The sequence below is a fragment of the Sebastes umbrosus genome, chromosome 9 (genome assembly GCF_015220745.1).
Source record: "Sebastes umbrosus isolate fSebUmb1 chromosome 9, fSebUmb1.pri, whole genome shotgun sequence".
In the NCBI taxonomy this organism is placed as follows: domain Eukaryota; kingdom Metazoa; phylum Chordata; class Actinopteri; order Perciformes; family Sebastidae; genus Sebastes; species Sebastes umbrosus.
The window spans coordinates 17,610,236-17,631,080 of NC_051277.1; the positions used below are offsets into that span (position 1 = coordinate 17,610,236).

The 20,845-nt window shown below is 40.3% G+C and overlaps 1 protein-coding gene across 4 annotated transcripts in view; it reads left to right on the plus strand.

The window, feature by feature from the left end:
* The window catches only part of mid2 (midline 2), a 189,306-nt gene that overhangs the window by 55,471 nt on the left and 112,990 nt on the right, over positions 1-20,845 (plus strand). The window contains exon 1 of one of the 4 annotated variants that reach the window (XM_037780377.1): positions 10,096-10,581. The exons of the other annotated variants lie outside the window; for them this stretch is intronic. The gene's annotated coding sequence lies outside the window, so the exon portion shown is untranslated. Of the gene's footprint in view, positions 1-10,095; positions 10,582-20,845 lie in introns of those variants that run through there. 4 annotated transcript variants of the gene reach the window in all.

Sequence of the window (20,845 nt, forward strand, 5' to 3'; positions counted from 1 at the left end):
CAAATGTCCGTAATCCTAAACGACTTCCGAGGTGCCCAGGGGAAGGGAGATACTCATTTTACATAATTGACCATATCTGCATAATTGACCAATGCTAAGCAGCGCTCTAATCTGGAATGTCTTCTGAAGGCCTGATCCAAATGTAATCAAACGTGTAGGGCCACATATCGAAACATTGAAACTGGCTATCACTCTCAAATTGACTGGACATGCATGTTTTTTTACATCAGTAATAATTTTTAGCTGAAATTATGATCAGTTGAATAACAAAGAAAAATTATTTCCTGGTAACACCTTAAAATAACTATCACTTATAAATGATTAATTGATAGTTAATTAAACTTAGTTTATGGTTATATTAATACAACAAAATTCTTATTAATAATATTTACTAGGGGTGTAAGAAAATATCGAAAAACGCGATATTAGGTTTTGTGATACTGTATCAATTCTCAAAAACACTATACATTTTTAATTGATAGTTTACAGTTTAGTCAATACTTAGTTTTCAAAGAGAAGTGTCCTCTCAGTGTATGTGCCCTCTGAACGTAGTGCTATGATGTTGGATTTTACAGGGACTGTGATAAATGCGAATGCAGATCCCACTGTTCTGACTGCATAAGAAAGATGTTATGCATATTGTGGTTTATTCTTTATACTATGACCATTTTCCTAAAATTAGATTTTAAAAAATCGCAATATATCGCCTCACTTACAGTATCGCAATATATTGAATTGTAACTCCTGTATCGTGATACATATCGTATCGCCAGATTCTTGCCAATACACAGCCCAAATATTTACCAATTATTAGTAGTAATGCCATAATTTATGTTATTTTAAAAATTCATTGTTGCACACATTATAACATTTTATATTCTATACATATAAGCATTTGCTAATGTGTGTAATGTGTTAATTTGTAAACCTTAAAGAAAGTGTTTGCGAACTATATAAATATTACATAGAAAGATATTTGTAACTTTGTTAATATTTAATAATTGGTTTGTTTGGTTTGTTAGAATCTATGAACATTATTTGGATGGCTATTATAAAGTTGCAACTGATGATTATAAAACATTGTGAAATGGTTAATAAATACTTTGTAAAGTGTCTATAAACAATATTTAGATAGATAGTTAATACTTCGTCAATCGTTAATAATTGGTTTCTGACCCATCTATCTATGTAATGTTTATAGATATTTCACAAACGATTTCTTTACAAATCATTTGGTAATCATGAACAAATACTTTTATAATGTGTGCAACAATAAACTGTTAATAAATAGTTTACTAATGTAATCAGAATTTAATTGTTATCGTCTCTTATCTATGATACAATATGTAATTTATAAATTAATTATTTCATATTACACAAACTAACAATAAAATAACAAACTATATCATTACTAATAATTAGTAAACATTCATAATTATCATGTCATTTTTTGTTAAGAGTAAAATAACTTTTAACTAAATTAACAATCAATTTACCCTTCAGAAATGATGGTTATTATAAAGTTACAGATTTGTCCTTCTTAGTAGAACTCAATTACTTAAATTACAAATATGAATATATCTGCAATTTAGATAATTAAGGCTGTCCTGTGAAGAATGTCTCAAAGAGAAAAGTAGTAAATTGTCTAGTTTGATATCAGCCATTTCTATTTAATCATCTGTTTTCTTATTTTTTTTTATAAAAAAATGTGGTTTGGATTTTGGGATTTTTTTTACGATAAAAGAATGAATATGAAGTAAGGATATGGTGAAATTTGTGAGCTGCTGCCAAATAATGTAGCGCTGTACTCCCACGTCTTGCCCTCTACCTTGTCTCTGTGAAGTCTGGTTCTGGTTGTTTTCTGTACATCGTTTGCTTCACACCACTGTTTCTGTGAGCCAATTTTGAAATCCACCCCTGCAGTTCATCAGGTCATTATAAAGTAAAATACACAACATTAATGGCTTTGTGACAGACACCAGTAATGTAGCCGCAGTGTGGGGACCCATTAACTGTTAAGAGCTAATGCCTATGTGTCCCGGTTGGGCTGTATTTGAAACTAACTGCAACACACTAACAAGTCATCCTCTGGCCTCTGGAAATAAACCACTCTGCTAACTGGGATACCGTCTGGTGCTACCAGGCCACCAGTAGTATAGTAAACCAAAACAATCATTAGAGAGAGGGGGAAAAAAGCAGCTCTCGTTGATCCTGAAGATTTTGACAGCTGACAACAAGCTGCGTGTTTCCGAGCCGGGCAGCTACTCAAGCAGGAAACACCAACGTGACATTATGGAAACAAGTTTTTAAAGCTGAATATTTGACTCCAGATTGTTTTTAAAGGTTTCAGACAGCCATGCTAATATATATATCAGATGGAGTTTCATGAGTATTACAGTGTTGTTATCATGAAACTTTGGTTTGGCTTACAAAGAGAATGCTTTTTGTTGGGTCGTGCTGCTGTTATGTGCTGCTGTGTGTTGGCTTTTGGGATTTATGATTCTTTTCACTAATACGGTTGCCCTTCTGTTTTTTTTTTTTCCATTTTCATTTTTTTTTTTTAAATCTTGTCTTTTATGGCTTTGGTGATGTTTTTTATGTATGCACAGTGGTCGTAATTATATGTTGTTAAGTTTATCTCCGGAGAGACAAGATAATTGCAATGACTCAAGTTTCTCGGTTGTGCACTGACACAGTGTATTTCAACAATTTACCCTTAAAATGCATGTTCTGTGCGGTACAAAATGTACAGATTGACTTTATGTTTCAAGCTCTAGTCTCCATCAGACATCAAACTACAGTACATTTGACAGATTGGTTGTGCATGTTTTAGTCTGCTAATCCTAATGAGGTGGCCCAAAGCCCCTAAATGCATCTGAGTTCTTTAATGTCTCAATATTATCTAATATAAATGATGTTGTAGAAGCATTACTGGCTAGATAAGCACTGTGACAAATAGTAGTAATGGTTTATAGGAGCTCTTAAAATCTCTGTTTATATGTCAATGTGTGCTATAAAGTCCAGTTAAAGGTTAGTCAGAATATATTTAGTCCTTTTTAATTGAAATTATTCTCATTGCTTGTGTTGCATACACTAGTGTCTTTCATTTCATGAATGGATTTTTGATGCGGTTGATGACGAACATGCTCTAACCTGCTGGCATGTCCATCCAAATGAGCTTAAAAGGAATGTGTGAACAGGTGGAAAGTAGACGTTTTATGTTCGTCATTTTGTGTTTTTGTCCGTACAAACAAACCCAGTAGTAGTGGCTCCTTAGATCTGGCTCTGTGTCTCTGTGGACAGCCTGTGTTCGGCTCCAGCCTGTCTTGGTGTGGAGCCAGAGGGCGAAAAAGGCAATGTGACTATGATAAGAAAGTCTGGGCATTCCCTCCACTGAGCACACATCCACACATAAAAACACACACTGTGTCAAAGGACACAGCGTTATTTCATCAGACGGGGTCACAATGTCTTCAGTTTGGTTTACACTGCCAGCTCCAATCTAGTTTTCTCATACCATCTTTAGATCAGATCCTGTCACCACTGTGACACGGATTGGACCTGTTCACTGTCTAAATATATGCACCACTACATCCCTTCAATATACTGTATATGTCAAACTCCTACTCAGTGGGAAACTCCCGAGTCTGAAAAGTGAAGCCAATGCTGAAGTGCCTTAAACTTGCATTCTTTCTAACAGCCAGCAGGGGGCGACTCCTCTGGTTGCAAAAAGAAGTCAGATTGTATAGAAGTCTATGAGAAAATGAGCCTACTTCTCACTTGATTTATTACCTCAGTAAACATTGTAAACATGAGTTTATGTTGTCAATCGCTAGTTTCAAGTCTTCTTCAATACAGCATGATGTTCATTTAGTAAATCATGGTCATTACCACGGCGTTGTCCGGTCTGGGGGTTGTCTGTGTTTTCGTCTTACAACTTTAACCCTTTCACAGTGTTTTTTCAGGTCATGAAAGTTAAATGTAACATTTTGGTCACCTAAAAATGTCTTATTCAGCGATCAGTTGCACTTAGCTCCACCCTCTTGTGTCACTTCTGCAAAAAAACAAGATGACGACGGCTAAAGGTTGAACTCAAGGCTTCAAAGAGACAGTCTACAAGCCAATTGGTGATGTCATGGTGACTATGTCCGCTTACAGTCTATGCTCCTACTACGTCCTGCATGGAGGAAGCAGACATTTATGGATTCTACTTAAAGTAGTATGTCAGTACTATAGTAGCAGAGCTGAATGTTGGGTTGGCACACAATATTTAACTGTACCTTTAAGGACTTAAGAGTGTAAAGCACGCCCTCTCAGTTCTATAAAAGTAAAAATGCCAACATTTAACAACCCACAGTACATTCAATTCTCCACTGGAAGTTTTATAAAATACAAAAAAACAAACAGCACAGCTTGTTGCTGTGTCGTATAAGAATTGTGTTCTTTGTACTGTAGGTGGAAGTGAAAACAGTCTGACTCTATTGGCGAAAAATATCAGATTTGAGGTGGCGAGACTAATGGAAAGCTGATGGAGCGATGCCACACCCAGCATCTTGTTTGTTTATGCCCTCTGAGTATTTTATTGATCTGTTTATGAGGGCATCAACTTGAAATGAAGAAAAAGGATTGCCTAGAGGATGTCACCTTTAACTACACGAAAACTGTGTTACTACCGACACTAAAATAATGGAGAAATAAATACAAGTTTCTTTTTGAACGCTGTTAGATTACGAGAGATCATTGTTGTCAAATGAAAGTGAGACAGCTCAAAATGTTCACAGAGAAATGATAATTACAATTCAGTGAAATTGGAGTGAAAGCGAAACCACAATAGTTAGAAACGCATGCAGATAGAGAATACCAGATCACTCTCTTGAGGTTTCTGGCCAAAAACTTTGGAACAAAGGTTTTTTTTATGTGTCTGCTCTGAGTGTTTTCCCCGATCACTTCATGCTGCTGCAGTACGCAGACAGCCTGGTGCTGTACAATAAGTCCCTGATGATCAGTGGGCTGGGAGAGGAAGAGAGGAGCTGATGCATTTCCTCTGGACACACACTGTGTGCTGGTGTTGGTGATTTGTCTTGCACTTCTAAGTGCACACACACACACACACAAACATTGTTAAGTACCGGTGCTGATGGTAATTTGATATGTAATACGCCCCATGCCTCGGCCATGGTAGCACAATAGTGAGGCCAAGTCTCCAGTGGCCGGTGTGTCTGCTGTTGACAGCAGCCTCGGTCCTCCAGCCTGTCCTCATTCTGTCTTTCACAAGTATTCATCACACGTTTCATCATGTTTTTTTCTTTTCTAAGGCAACCTTTTTTTATTTAATACAGTCAAATAAATGTTGCTTCGATACAATTTTACCATACAGTAATAACTAGCCCGATCTCATGGGATGGCGTATAAATAGTGCGAAATTACAAGGACATTCCGCGTGTCATAAGGATGCATTTTAGGCTTTTCATGTGTCATTTGTATATGCCTCTTTTGCGTGTCATTTATACGCCACGCATTTAGTTAGGTTTAGGCAAAAAAAACACTTAGTTAGGTTTAGGAAAAACATCATAGTTGGACGTAAATAAGTATGTGAACTAAGTTAAATACGTACGGAAACAATGTAACAAAAGAACAGAAAATACATCACAAACATGTAACAAACGTCACTAAGGTAACTTCAAAATAAGTTAACAACACTGACACTGGTCTCCCGGTTAAAAGTTGCGTGTTTGTTGGTAACACTTCATTTTACAGGTCCCCAAATTTCATGGTAATTAGGTGATAATGAGCAAGTAACCTTTTTTAAATTTCTTTGGAATTACTGCCGATATTCACCTCACAATGTGTAAAAAATTACTTTATTATAAACATTATTTAATAACAATACACTGAAATAGCATATCATTGTTAAAATAGGGCCCTTAGGCTTGAGAAGCGGCTGTACGCTGCTTATCATCGGAGGTGGAAAACCAAAACTATTGAAGACACTTCTGATCAGGCACAAATCTAACCATTTTGTGACTTATTGTCTACACAAATGTAACCTGGTAGAGGATGAATGTAATGATTCAGGGAGTTTTTTAAGAAATTTCAAAGAAGTTATTTGCTAATTATCATCTATTTATCAGCAGACATGGAAATAAGTATCTAAACATATAATAAATATCTTTTCCTGGAAATGTATTAAATAAACTTCCAGCTTTATTACTGCTTGTTGGGAAATAGCAGACTGTAATTATTAAATAATGTTTATAATAGATGTAAAATGAAAATAATAAAAGTCCAGAGTCGAGTCTCAAGTCAAGACAGCCAAACAAAGTCATTTTAGATCAATTATGAGGTAAATATTGGGGTAATTTGGCAGTAATTCAAAATCATTTTCAAATAGGTTACTTGCTAATCATCACCTAATTACCATGAAATTTGCGGACATGTAAAATGAAATGTTATCACAACTGTTATCAGTTCTTATCAGTTGTATACTTGCTGTAATCACATGGGAGTATGGTGTAAAAGCCAGCTAGTGAGTCTCAGTGGCTCGAGCTAGAGGGAGAAACCGAAAAAAATGAAATGGGCTCCTATCAAAATGATCAGTAGCAATCCTCTGACCAATCACAGCCCAACAGCAAGTGGTTGCTCTGCAACAAACTACAAGTAAACACACGTCAGCATCCTCCAGCACCACAAATTACTGAGTTCATTCAGAGTGCTGGACACCGAAGCTGCCTTCACGACTGCCAGTCGCAAAGATCAGATGTCCACGTGGTCAGTGAGTGAAGACAGCACTGATGAATGCCCGGGGCTGGATCCAGGCTAAATCTGTGCAGTCAATCAGCCGGCCATTTCGTCACGATCAAAGCACAAAATACAGTGGGAATTCAAGTTTAATATTTACTTGTAGCTTGCTCAAACCTTGTGCTCAAGAAAAGGTGTTCTTTTAAGAAAGTGTAATTCAGTACAGAAAATGTGTGGGAGTTCACTGTAGAGAGTGTAGATGAGAAAAAATGCCATTGTACCTGTTTGTCTGGAAACACACCACCTTGGCTTCACCGTGACAAGATTTTCTAGTATGTTGGTGGAGAAACAAGCACAGCAGACAGACAGACTCTACCATATGCAGTGCAGAACAGATCAGCAGAACGTTTGGCACACTGGGAGGCCGACTTTGCTGCAGACAGGAAGACGAGGGTCTACAAACAGTTATCAAGACATGAAAAGGCATGACGTCTTGTGTTTGTGGATATATTGATTACAGACAGACAGGTAAATATACTGTAATAAGCTCAAAGAGACAGACAGGCTCTCAGACGGTTTGCGGTGGCTCTTGTTGACAGTCGGAGAGCACACCTGCATGTCGGGCCACACCTTGTCTGGCACTGTTTACCCACAGCGGGCCTGCCTGCTGTGTTAGAACTGATTCTCTCTGAACTATAGGCCCATTTGAATCACCGGTAAACTATTAGATTAGAGCTTTGATCAGGCCCGACCCTACATGAACCCGCATTTAGCCGTCCAAGTCTGACCCAAGCCTGAACCACTGCGGCAGTTTTGGGCCTGAGTCTGATTTAAAAACACAAATTTCCACTGTAAAAAATATATATATTGAAAATTATATTACAAGCTAAAGTCAACTAAAGTTTTTTCAGTGCGGTAACAGACATTTGTGACACAATCTCCAACATAAACCTTCTCCTACTGAATGCTCAGCACAGCCTAAAAATTGACAATATCACCGCCTATAAGGTCTGCATGTAAAAGAACAGTGTGTAACATTTTGGGGCATCTATTAGCAGAAATGGAATATCATATCCATAACTTTGATTTCATTAATGTATAATCACCTGAAACTAAGAATCTTTTTTTGCACTTTGGTGGCTAACGTTACCGCTGTCTTGGACAGGGAGGGGTACCTAGTACCGCTAGATGCCACCAAAACCTACACACTGTCCCTTTAAAAAAAAAAAACGCCAGGAAATTGGCCCAATCGGTTTAGAGCAGAGAATAAAGCTCTATATTACATACATGTCTTTCATATTTTAGAAAACTGACTTCAATGGCAATAATCCTGCCTTGATGCCTCAAAAATGACTTAAGTAAAGGTTTCTGCCTTTGATACGGAGGGAAAAAAGTTTGTATTTGACATGACCAGTGGTGAGGCAATTTTTGGAAGCAAAAGTTAGAAATAACTCGACTTTTAAACATAAAGTTTGTTGAAATGTCAAATCCACCTGTCTAAACTCTGCAGGAGTCTAAAGCAGTGCGTGATCAATATTACATTACTCAGACTATTTTTTTTTTGCATCTGTCTGTTTTTATAAGGCACCCACAGTTAACAATGCACGGTGAAGAAATGGGATCACAAGCAGTGTGTTAGGTCTGACAGGTGCAGGACAGGCTGACAGAGAGCAGCAGCAGCACACTATGAGCAGTCTGCTGGAAAGCTCTGCAAAACCTCTTAACCTCTGCACTGTTTCCAAGCACACACGCACACACCAAAGCAGCAGAACACACGCCTGCAGACACAACAGCACACCCGCCTGCTCAGAATAAAGTTGGAGTGACTCTCTGATCTATATTTGTAGTATAGTATGTCTTCGGTGTGCGTGTACAATAAAAATGTGGGACATATAAACAACCATTAAGTAACAGACTGTGTCATGTAGGAGTATTACACACACACTAAAACACACAGGCATTACTTGGCACTCACACACAGAATCTTGTAATTAATCCAAGAAATTAAAGTGTGATAGCGCCGTTATTGTACACCACTTTTGCCCAAGTTGAAATCTTTGAATATTCTAATTGCCGCCTTTGGGCCTTCTTTTTTTTTTGCATTTGAACGTGGTATTACCTCCCTGTTTTACTTATTGATAGTAATGAACAACGCAGGACTTTTAATATCTGAGTCCTGCTTTATTACCCGCAGTTGCATCATTTTCCAGGATAAGAAAATGAACAGCGATTGTGGTCATCAGTTCATTCGTCATGCAGGCTGGAAAACTGCTGTCATCTACTCTAACTGCTTCTGTTAAAGGTGAATTAAAGCCCTTTGTGACCTCACTGTGTGACCCTTGTTACTTGGCTGGTTGCTAAGGCTGCCACTATAGACCGCCGTTTTGAAGCCTCAAGTTCGGAATTTTGCAACCAGAAGTGACACAAGAGGGTGGAGCTATAAGTACAACCGAACGCTGAATAAGACTTTTTTATGCAAACAAAAAGGTTATATATGCCCTAAAGCATACCCTGCTTTATGATCTATTTGACTCTAAATGGGACCATAATTTGCTAAATGAACATCATGCTGTATTGACGAAGACTTGAAACTAGCGATTGAGACCATGAACTCATGTTTACAATGTTTACTGAGGTAATAAATCAAGTGAGAAGTAGGCTCATTTTCTCATAGACTTCTATACCATCAGACTTCTTTTTGCAACCAGAAGTGTCGCCCCCTGCTGGATATTAGGATTAATGCAAGTTTAAGGCACTTCCACACTGGCTTCACTTTTCTGACCCGTACTGGCTGTCCCCTCTTAATCGATTAGTTGACTAATCAACTAAGTTTCCTTTAGTCGATTAGTCATTTTTTATGCTTTTTTCATGCCGAATGACTTATTTCCAAGAAACTTCTGAGCACATCTCTGGTAAACACACGATTTCAAGCGGTGCCTTTTGTGCGATTCTTTGTGGAGAAACTCTCTTTTACAGATCTGTCGATTAAATCAGCTAATCGATTAGTCATCTGCGTGTTAGTCGACTAAGAGACAGCCCTGTACTTCATTTAATAAAGTCGATATCAGAATCAGAATGGTGTTTATTGCCAGGTGTAAGAGGTATACACTAGGAATTTGCTTTGGTTTTGTTGGTGCAAGTCAAACAGTATAATAACAAAAGAATAGATAAAAATGTTAGAATAAAATAAGAATAAAAAAATTGAATTTCTACCAATAAACAATATACAAAATAAGCTATAAACAAAAAATAAACATGATATAAACATCTGTTTATATCATATTATATTTGTTAGGATATCACCCACTTTGCCCTCAGATTAAAATCTGATTATCCAATAAACAGCATGAATCAGTGTGACGTGTAGTCTGCTCCTGCTCCACAATAAATGAGTTATTAGGCTCCAGTGACAGCAGCAGCAGCAGCAGCTCTGTTCAGCACTGAAGCTGCTCTATCTGCTGGCTTTTGCCTTTTTGTATTGTATGGGTAGGAGGAGCCGCTTTCCTGTGATTGTCTGCTCTCTCTCTCTCTCTCTCTCTCTCTCTCTCTCTCTCATTTTTCCAAAGTTGAATATTGTGCTGCCTGTTTGCTGGAGCCAGCGGAGCAGACTGAGCAGACTGAGCAGACTGGAGCGCGCCGGGTCTGCTGTATCTGTCGCTGCGCCGCGCTGCGCTGCTCCGTGTGGATCACACTTTGGGGAGAAGGAGTCCTCCTCTGTCCCGGTTGTCCCGGTTATCCCGGTTATCCCGGCTCACGGTTCACCTCTCCGGTGTTTTCTTCTAACTTCGTTTCGGGCTACTTTTCAAGATGACAGAAGAAAAGAGAGTTCGGCATGTAAAGCTGGTAGGTGTCTGTAACCCCTCCTCCTCCTCTCCGCGCACAGAGGTGTCTGGTTCTCTGGTTCTCTCTGGTGCTCTGGTTCTCTCTGGTTCTCTCTGGTGCTCTGGTTCTCTCTGGTTCTCTCTGGTGCTCTGGTTCTCTCTGGTTCTCTCTGGTGCTCTGGTTCTCTCTGGTTCTCTGGTTCTCAGGTTCTCCCTCTAGCTCTCTGGCTCTCTGGTTCTCTGGTTCTCTGTCTGACTCTCTGGTTCTCTGGTTCTCTGGCTCTCTGGTTCTCTGGCTCTCTGGTTCTCTGGTTCTCTGGTTCTCTCTCTGGCTCTCTGGTTCTCTGGCTCTCTGGTTCTCTGGTTCTGGCTCTCTGGCTCTCTGGTTCTGGCTTTCTGGTTCTCTGGTTCTGGCTCTCTGGCTCTCTGGTTCTCTGGTTCTCTGGTTCTCTCTCTGGCTCTCTGGTTCTCTCTCTGGTTCTCTGGTTCTCTGGCTCTCTGGTTCTCTGGTTCTGGCTCTCTGGCTCTCTGGTTCTGGCTCTCTGGTTCTCTGGTTCTGGCTCTCTGGCTCTCTGGTTCTGGCTCTCTGGTTCTCTGGTTCTGGCTCTCTGGCTCTCTGGTTCTCTGGTTCTCTGGCTCTGGTTCTCTGGCTCTCTGGTTCTGGTTCTCTGGTTCTCTGGTTCTCTGGCTCTCTGGTTCTGGTTCTCTGGTTCTCTGGTTCTTTGGCTCTCTGGTTATCTGGCTCTCTGGTTATCTGGTTCTCTCTGGTTCTCTGGTTGTGGTTCTCTGGCTCTCTGGTTCTCTGGTTCTCTGGCTCTCTGGTTCTGGTTATCTGGCTCTCTCTGGCTCTCTGGTTCTCTGGCTCTCTGGTTCTGGTTCTCTGGTTCTCTGGTTCTCTGGCTCTCTGGCTCTCTGGTTATCTGGCTCTCTGGTTATCTGGTTCTCTCTGGTTCTCTGGTTCTCTGGCTCTCTGGTTATCTGGTTCTCTCTGGTTCTCTGGCTCTCTGGTTCTCTGGTTTTCTCTGGCTCTCTGGTTCTCTGGTTCTCTCTGGCTCCGTGTCTGTGCTCCAGGAGAAGAGAGGAGAAGAGAGAGGAGAGGAGAGGAGAGGAGAGGAGGAGAGAGAGGAGAAGAGAGAGGAGAGGAGAGGAGAGGAGAGGAGAGGAGAGGAGAAGAGAGGAGGAGAGAGGACAGGAGAGGAGAGGAGAGGAGCCCGGGAATAGAAACAGGAACCGGTGGTTATTTTTTTCCACCATCCTCTGGGATTGTTTTGATGTGTGCTCTGTAAGCTTTCTCTTGAATGGACCAGATTCATTTCTCAAACTTAGACACTTGGTGCGTAATGGCAGGTTTGTTGTGTTTTCATGTCTAAAGACACTCAATCTGATGTTTTTTGCCATATATGGAAAGATTTGTGTTGTTGGTTTAGTAACCTTTCAATTCTGTCTAAATAGCATGTTTTATCATGGGGAATCATTTCCAGTCATTTTAGTGAAATGACATATTTTCTACATTTTGCTTGTAGCTGTAACTGTGAGACAATAAAGCGGCCCCCGGACCCTAGTTTGGGTCCCCCTGCTCCTGCTGCGCAGAGGATCGCAGCCTCTTGTTAATAGAATGATTCAGCAGTGAGATTCATGTGTTGCTGTCATGCAGAAGCATGTGGAACACTTCTGTCCCTTCCTCCTGCATATGTTAGGGTAGGGGGAGGGGGGTTTAGACTCAGTTGGGGAGCTGCAGGCTTTCTGTGCCATGAAACAGACACTTGTGGTTATTTACATTTGATCTGGTTTGTGTTTAGGAATGATATATTGGCATCTTCATGCTCATTCTTCCAACAGAAAAGCAGTAACCTGAACTGTTCTTGCAACATTTTTTGTATAATTTGAGGCTCGTCTTTGACACTCAAAAGTGATTTATTATATTCCTGTAATGCTGTTCTTAAGAGTTCACATTGTTGTGCAAATATCCTTCTAATGGGAATTGATTCATTTTCCACTTTTCACATTTTTCGGATTCCTGAATATATGTCAGTGTCACTGAATAATGATATAGTTTGACCTAAATGTAATTTTTTACATAGATGAAGTCCCAGCTGATCTGCAGCACTGACTTTAAAAAACCCAAAACAAATCTGCCACCGGGTATAGCGTCGCTGAAGTAAAGCCGGCGCCCCAGAATTAATACCCTGTCTGTCAGATTGTGATGAAATGCACGGAGTTGTCAGGAGAGTGTTGAAGTGTCGCTGCACATAATTCAGCTCCTGCGGTGCTGAACTGTGTTCTGATGATCCTGCTGAGCTCAGCTGACAGTATGAGGGGGAACGTGCTTGTTGTCGGTCTGCTTTGAGCCCCTCTGTGTGCTGAAGTGTTGGCGTTAACAGCGAAGGTCACCGCTGACGAACGGAGTACATCTTGAGAAGTGAGCTGCTTTTTATCTGGCTCTAACCTTTACTTAAATCAGTGTGTCTTTGCTGAATCTTAAATCCTGTTTCCAGATTGATACTCTCTCTCTTTCTGTCTCTGTGCCAGCTGTTTGAGCGACAAGGTGGACTAAAAGCACAAACCCAATCAGCCCTATAAGTGCACTGTAGTTTACCAGGTTTTCTTTTTCGCCATAAAGCCTCAGAGCTCCCCCCGACTCGTACCATTACACAACATGGCTCATCAGGCCGATAACACTCATGTATGCTTCCATCTCAAATAAACAAGAATCAACGCTCTAGGCTGCCACTTATACCTTCAAAAGCCATACATCCTCCTTCCTGACTGTCTATCTTTAGGGTTGTTTTCCTGTGGTCTCTCTCTCTCATCCTCCTTCCCTCTCATTCCAAGTGTCTCTCATCTTTTTCTCTCTCTTGGTTTATCCATGCATCAATCATCTGTCTCCTTCCACCCAAACTCCCTGAGTCTCTCTCTTCTCTCCCTCTGAGGAACGATGGGTGCTGTTCCCAGTCAGTTTTCTATAAGGCACATCGCGAAGCTCACTGTTACCTGCTATTAACCTGTTTCGTTTGGTGTTTTGTTTGTTAAAGTTCCGTCTATTCTGCGAAGACAGCAAGGAGATTAAGGGGAAGTGGTAGCTTTAAAAGGGACATTGTATTAATGATGCATGTCTTGTAACAGTCATAGTTTGGATTGTAAAAAGGCAAAGAGTTCCTACGAGAACCTTTCCCTTTAATGTAGAATTTTATAAAGGAAGTGGGAAATAATACTGATAATAATTATTAGGGCTGTGACGATACACGTATCTCCCAATTCAATACTATCACGATACTTTGGTGCCGATTCGATATGTATTGCGATTTTTAAGTATTGCGATTCTACAAGTATTGTGATTCGATACTATGATTTATTGTGATTTTTTTGGTAACTTTTTTAACACTAGACCATGGGAAAAAGTTGAATCATACACTTGTAGGGACTTTTACTTTGGAAAACATCTAAATTAATACAGTAAAAATGTTTGATATTCAGCATGTATGAGGTCAGAGATGTCCTGTAGTCATATCTATCAGGCATTTTCTTTTTTTTCAGCAACCCAAAAATGAAGGAATAAAGACATTTCCCTCACAACTTAATGGTATATCTTTTTAATTTATAAAGGAAATGTAGTGTTTTATACTTATGGTGAATACTTTTGGGAATCTTTTTTTCCCCCACCCCTAGCATGTATAACACAGCAAAAAGTAGCAAACATGTAATTGATCTTATTTAGAGCATACTTCCCACAGTGCCGATTAAAACATCTAAAATATATGTAGTATTTTTACATTACGTGACATGCAGCTGATTTGTCAAGGTGTCTGCAGGTACGTTATTAGATCATAAATTAGATTGTGCTCCTCACCTTTACTCAAGGTCCTCAGAAGTCCTTGAAGACTTTTAAATAACGTCTAGTGTTCAGCAGCTTAGAAATAAGCCCGGCTAGGCAGAACTTTTCTCATCTTCTATTTCAGAGGTGACATAAGTCGTACATCTAATTCCAAGTGGCATTAAAAGGTCTTGTAAGTCTTCCATTTTACCTTGATGAAACTTTGAAACAGTCTGAAGTTAGTAGTGCTGCCAGTGATATTCTATAACATCATCTGACCTGTCATCTGGCTTTGGTTTGAGTAGGTTTCAGTTTTTGTGTTATTGTGGTAGAAAAAAAAAGTGCCATTATTTTGATTTGTCCGTTTTATGATAGCAGCAATACCCAAAAGGACTGTGCTTTTATGCTGGGTACAAAAGTGATGTGTCGGGAGCATTGAAGTAAGCGTAATCACAGTATTGAATGATCTTCACGCTGTGGTGGGTTGTATAAAGCAGCTGCCGATGAGTGTGTACGGACAGAAAGCTCTTTTTCAAATATACTTATCTAAGTGCAACGAAGCAACAGGGATCTGTAACAAGCTTCATGTTAACCACAAGAGTTGGCACCACAAAAGTAGGAAGCGTGGCTCTCTAGCTATGTTAAATGGGAAGTGTCAAAACAGGTGGAACAGCAGTTACATTCCTGGACCCTAAGCAGCCGCTGTTATAGAAGAGGCTCACTTCATTTCACATATTCTACTCTAAGATTAAACCTGCTTGCACATGGGAGAAGTTTGCCTTCAGGTCTTTCTGCCAGAGAGGGTTTATTTTAACCCAAAACCACGATTTTCTCCCAAACCTAACCAAGTACTAAACCTAAGAAGATTTCTGGCAGGAAGCCCTGAAGGCATATTTCTCCCATATGCAACTCACTTCCTGCAATAGACTGATGTGTGTCACAAATACTTGGCAATAACTGGCAACCCAGTTTAGCCTGAGTGACAGACAGCAGCGGAGATAAGTGAAGGCCTTCATATTATTCATATTAGTCGAACAAAGACAACATTAATCTTGTTTTCAGTGAAGAAATGACTCACAGTTATGATTAGTGTGATGGAGGTGACAGTATGCATGAAATGTATATGTGAAAGCTGTCATAATTAGCTATGGACTGTACAAAAAAAACGGAACGCAACCAACAGATTGCCAAGTCTTTACCGGGGAGCATTCATTAGCAGAGGAAATGGTTTCTATGTGATATAGAGAATGGATCAAGGGGATGCATGTGGGAGTCGAGGCAGACATGGCGTGGATGGATGTATGGTGTGACAGATTTCCTTCTGTTTTTGTTTCCAGACTCTTTGATCTCTTCATTGCGCTGAGCAGCTACATTTCACACTGCATGTAGATCAGCGAAGAGGAGTCGTGCATGGCACCACATCGCTTAACCTTCTCCTTCTGGCCAAAAACAGTATTAATGGGATTTTATGGTGATGCTGGTTGGAGCATTATGAACATCTACTTCACTGCTGTTTGAACTGAAAAGTTCAGACTGGGACTGAGCAGTTACATCCAGCTGATCAACTGGCATGCAACGCTATCTGAGCACACATATAATAAGGAATAGAGAATACATTTTGGAGAAATGCCGAAGAAAAGCTTACGCTCTCTGCTCTTAAACAGAGACTAGTTGTATGTTTTGGGATTTCTCAAACTTTTATGGTTGTCCTTGTTAGGGGTGGGAAAGAAATCGATTCACCTATGTATCGCGGTTTTATTTTTATTTTTTTACGATTTTGAAATAATTTTTTTTTAATGCCAGAATAGACATATTTGCTTCATTTGAGTCCATGCGGAGGTTTAAGAAAGTTACCGTTTTATTGTTGTAGTCTGAGTAACGGGACGTCATATCCGTTCCTTATCCGTCAACCAAAACAAACACGCAGGAAGGAAGTACAAAACAGCGGAGAGTCGGCGTGGATACACCTTGAACCCTCTCATTTTAAATCCAAAGTGGTAACCACTACACATACAGTAAAGTATGGAAACACTTTGGGTTAGCTTCTTGCCTGCATCCCTGTTTGACCTTTCAGATATCTGCTTTATTTTACTGTTTCACTTTCAGCTGTTAAGTTGTTGCTGATGAAAACCCAACATCTCCTGATGTTGCTGCTTCATTAAAAAATCTTTTAAATATCAAAATAATGGGGGATTTTTATTGTGAAGAATTTATAGGAAATTAGAAGTTTATCTCCGTGTTCACAGAGCTTTGTTAGCAGCTATTCTTAATACAATTCTACTAATACTGCAGGGAGGAAAAGAAAAATTGGCAGCAACAATAAAGGAGGGGCTTTTATTGTGAAAATTTAGGAAATGAATTGTGTTTATCCACCGTTTTACAGCTGCTCCTTTGGCCATGGTTCACACACGCACCCTCGAGCGGGTAGCCCTGTTGTAACGGAGATGCAAATCCCTGCCGTGCTGGGCTGATGTGCCGAGCCAAATCAAGTCAAGCCAAGCCAGCACATGTGTATGGAAAAAAACCCTATGAGATGGAATTGGATTGTGGGCCTATTTAGGAAATAAACTTGGGACGTTGACGGACTCACTGCAGTACCGCTCTTGACCACTCAGAGGATACATATAGACCTCAGGGTGTTTACTAATGCAAAACACACTTTAGGCCAAATTCTGCGTGATGCCAGGACTGGATCACATAATGTGAACCATTGCTTATTAGGTTATAACTTTACATGCGTGGAGGCCGGGGTAGCTCAGATGTCAAACTGGCATTGGCAGAGAACATGTCATGGTCCAGTCTGTGAAGGTAAACCAGTGAAAGCCAATACGCTGCAGGCAGAGGCCCAGGCTTTAGATTTCAGATCCAACAACCCACTGACCTAGCAAAGAGACGTTTGGAAACCAGTAATCTGAAACACATGAAGCCCGACATACAGTAAAAGAATGGGAGGGACAAATATGGCTATAACTTATTTCACTCCTGTCTTTGCATTTCAGCTTCCGCTGATACTTTCTCTCCTCGTCTGTCTTTTTTCCGTCCGGCATGGAACACAAACCTTTTCAGTTGACATTAATTTAATACACAAGTGTTGTGCACATGGATAACAGATTACATACACAGTTCCAGTGTAGTAAATAAATGACCTTTCTACTCTAAAGATGTCACAGTGGCAGGTGAATTGTTTACTTCATTAGGTAAAAGGTTTATTGGCTGTGTTCCCCTGGGGTAAGGACTGGATGTCCAGAGAGTTTGGATAACATTACACAGCGTCAGTGTGTGTTGGAATCCCATGAGGCGAAAATCTAATTGTCTGCCATTGTTCCTTGAGAGTGGTGCTATTTGAAACTTAATTTGCCAGGGAGCTCTCTAGATTGCACCTTGGCCACAATAACAATCTCTTATTTTAAAGCCGCATGCACGCTGAGAACATTTGAGGATCCTGAGGCGTTTCCTCCACCGTTTCAGTTTGATTTGGGAGGTGAGAAAAACACAATTTGAACTCGGATGACATTGAACAAATGTACTCAGAAGCCTCAAAATGTGAGTCAGTTCAGCAGGAAGATGTACGTTGGAAAGGAGTGCAGATGTTTAGTTCAATAAGGAGAAATGAATAATGATATTTACAACGAATTAGACTCCATTAACACGTAACAGCTTGATTCAGTTGTTTGGTTAGAGACTGTTGTCTGGTGATGTAGGAAATGTGTGAATGAGATGAGCTTTGAGAGCGTGGGAAAGCAGAGATGAAGGTTTGACAGATGGAGAGACAATTGAATGTTTTCTGTAGAATATTAACATTTGTAAACATGAAGAAATAAATCTTCCTTGTAGTACAATTTAATCTAAATGTAGAGATTTATTTTGACTTCCTGAATGACAATAACCTTGCAAAACTATGTCTGATGATTTAACAACTTTGTTTGCAAAACATTGCTCGCTTGTAATCGGACAGCTTGAACCTAAATAACTAAATAAAAAAATGTAGTCAAAGTAATATTTGGGTTAGGGCTGTGCAATTAATCAAATTTCAATTACAATTTGGATTTCAACAATTATGAAAACAAGATAATCAACATTTCATCAACGTTTTGTCTTGTGTTATAAATCCAGCGCACTCCTTTCCTTTACAGCAGTACACTTTCGCCTCGCTCTGCGGGTCAGGGACGGCCACTCAGTGTGGGAGGATCACCTCGTGGGAACTCTCCCCGGCGCCGGCTGGTCCTTGGTGGGCGTATTTCCTCCCCGGCTCTAGGTCGGATTGGAAAGACCTCGGGTGAAGGTGGTGCTTTACAGCACTCCTCGCCCGGACCTCGCCACTTAGTGCTCGCTGTGCCCTCTCTCCCAGCAGGGAGGGATGGAGCACTCTGCTCCCAGCATGACTGTGAACCGGGGTGGATTGTCCTCAGTGTGGCTCATGTTGCCATCCACCCGACCCATTTTGAAACACGGACCCTGTCTCGTTTACCATGTTTCGTGGGTGTGACCTTTTTTTGCAATGCCAGCACCATTCATATACAACCAATGTGTTTATGATTAAATTGTATACTAGAGCACAAAGGTCTTCGTAGATGTAGCTGCTTAATTTGGCTCTCAAAGTGCACCAGATTGATGCATTTAAAATTCAAAATTTCTATTTTTAAATGCAAGTTTCCAAAGTCAATGAGTTGTGTTAAATAATCAAAATAATCAAGATTATGATATTTGCCATAATCAAGCAGCCCTAATTTGCGTTGGTGGTTTGAACTGAAAAAACTGTAGGTGTGATCGCGGCCTTAGCTCGTCCTGTTGCTCCGACATGTGCAAAACACACAAAAAAATCCCAAAGCACTGGGGTCTAAAATCCAAAGAATCCACCCAGACAGGAGGAGAGAGAGGCGGGGGGGTTTCCATCCCCGGCCTAACAGCAGCAGCTGAGCTATGGAGGCGTCCAACCTCCCACCACGCTAGTTAACAGCCAGCTGCCTGTGTACACTCCTACAGCGACGCACGTGTTTCCCATGATCTCACCTGCTGGCACCGGGTGCTTGGGATCAGGCCTAGTTCTGCCGTCATGCTGCCCACCCCAGAGGTCTCTCTGTTGGGTAGAGTGTACCACACCTCCTGCTCTCTCTGGGATGCAGGAGCTGTGGAGGTGGTGGAGCTGCCCAGGGGATGATAGTGTGACCCAGGGGGAAATACTGTACATGTGTGCTCCACAACATATCCTCATACAACAGTTTGTATGATATCTTGAAAAAGTTATTCCTCATTTTTCGTTTGTTTTCCTACGAATGTCCAGCAACACATAACGCGCCGGTCAATATCCACTCCAGTCTTTTCAAAATAAATTTCTGTCTTCACAGGACACAACTTATTTAGGTTTAAGCAACAAAACTACTTAGTTAGGTTCATCCAACAAACTACTTAGTTTGTTTTAGGCAACAAAACTACTTAGGTTTATGCAACAAAACTACTTAGTTAGGTTTATGCAACAAAACTACTTAATTGGGTTTAGGCAATAAAACTACTGAGTTAGGTTTAGGCAACAAACTACTTAGTTAGTTTTAGGCAACAAAACTACTTAGTTAGGTTTAGGCAACAAAACTACTTAGTTAGTTTTAGGCAACAAAACTACTTAGTTAGGTTTAGGCAGAAAACTACTTAGTTAGGTTTAAGTTTAGTGGCGTTACTTAAGTACGGAAGTTACATGACAAATAATGTCTCCTGAGTGAAAGTCTGGTGTTTTTTGACCCACCCATCCACCACAACCTCTTCCCTACACTGCGTTTGTTGCTATTTATACTTCCTGGTTCACAATTACAAGGAATACATAGGAATTCATTTTGTGGAATATGTACAAATTACAGTGCATTACTTTTCATAGGTATAGCTACGAATGGTGTATGAGAACAGCCTGGTTCTTCATCATGACGTGAGCATAGTGTTTTTATCTGAGGTTGTTACGGACGATTCTACAAAATGTACGACATAAAAAAGTATGCCATAATAAAATGTCCAAGTCGCTTCACACGTCACCGCATTAGAAGATTGTTTTCATTAAGATCTCTAACTATAGTGGAAACTACTTTAGTAATTCTCACTCTCTTTATTTCTGGGCCATTTAACAGAGCTATAATGAGCAACTCTCTACTAATGCCAGCACGGGATGCAGTTGTGGTGAAAAAAAATAGTGGAAAACAAGATAAATAACTATTTAGAGACGCTTGAAAGAGTAGGTGTAAACAGGAGGAGGCGTGAAAAAAGAGTTTTGAGCTTCAAGGGTGTTTGGAGGATTCTGGGGAGCGTTAATAGCTACACGGAGCAGAGAGCAAAGACAAAAAGTCATGGGGGTATAGAGAAGGAAAAAACATATCTCTTTCCTCGACTTACTCATGCTCGCACATGCATACTTTCATCATACACACTCACTCTCCCAGCAGGCATTTTTAAGCAACACCTCTCTAAAAGCAGCTCTTTTCCTCTCTCTCGCTGG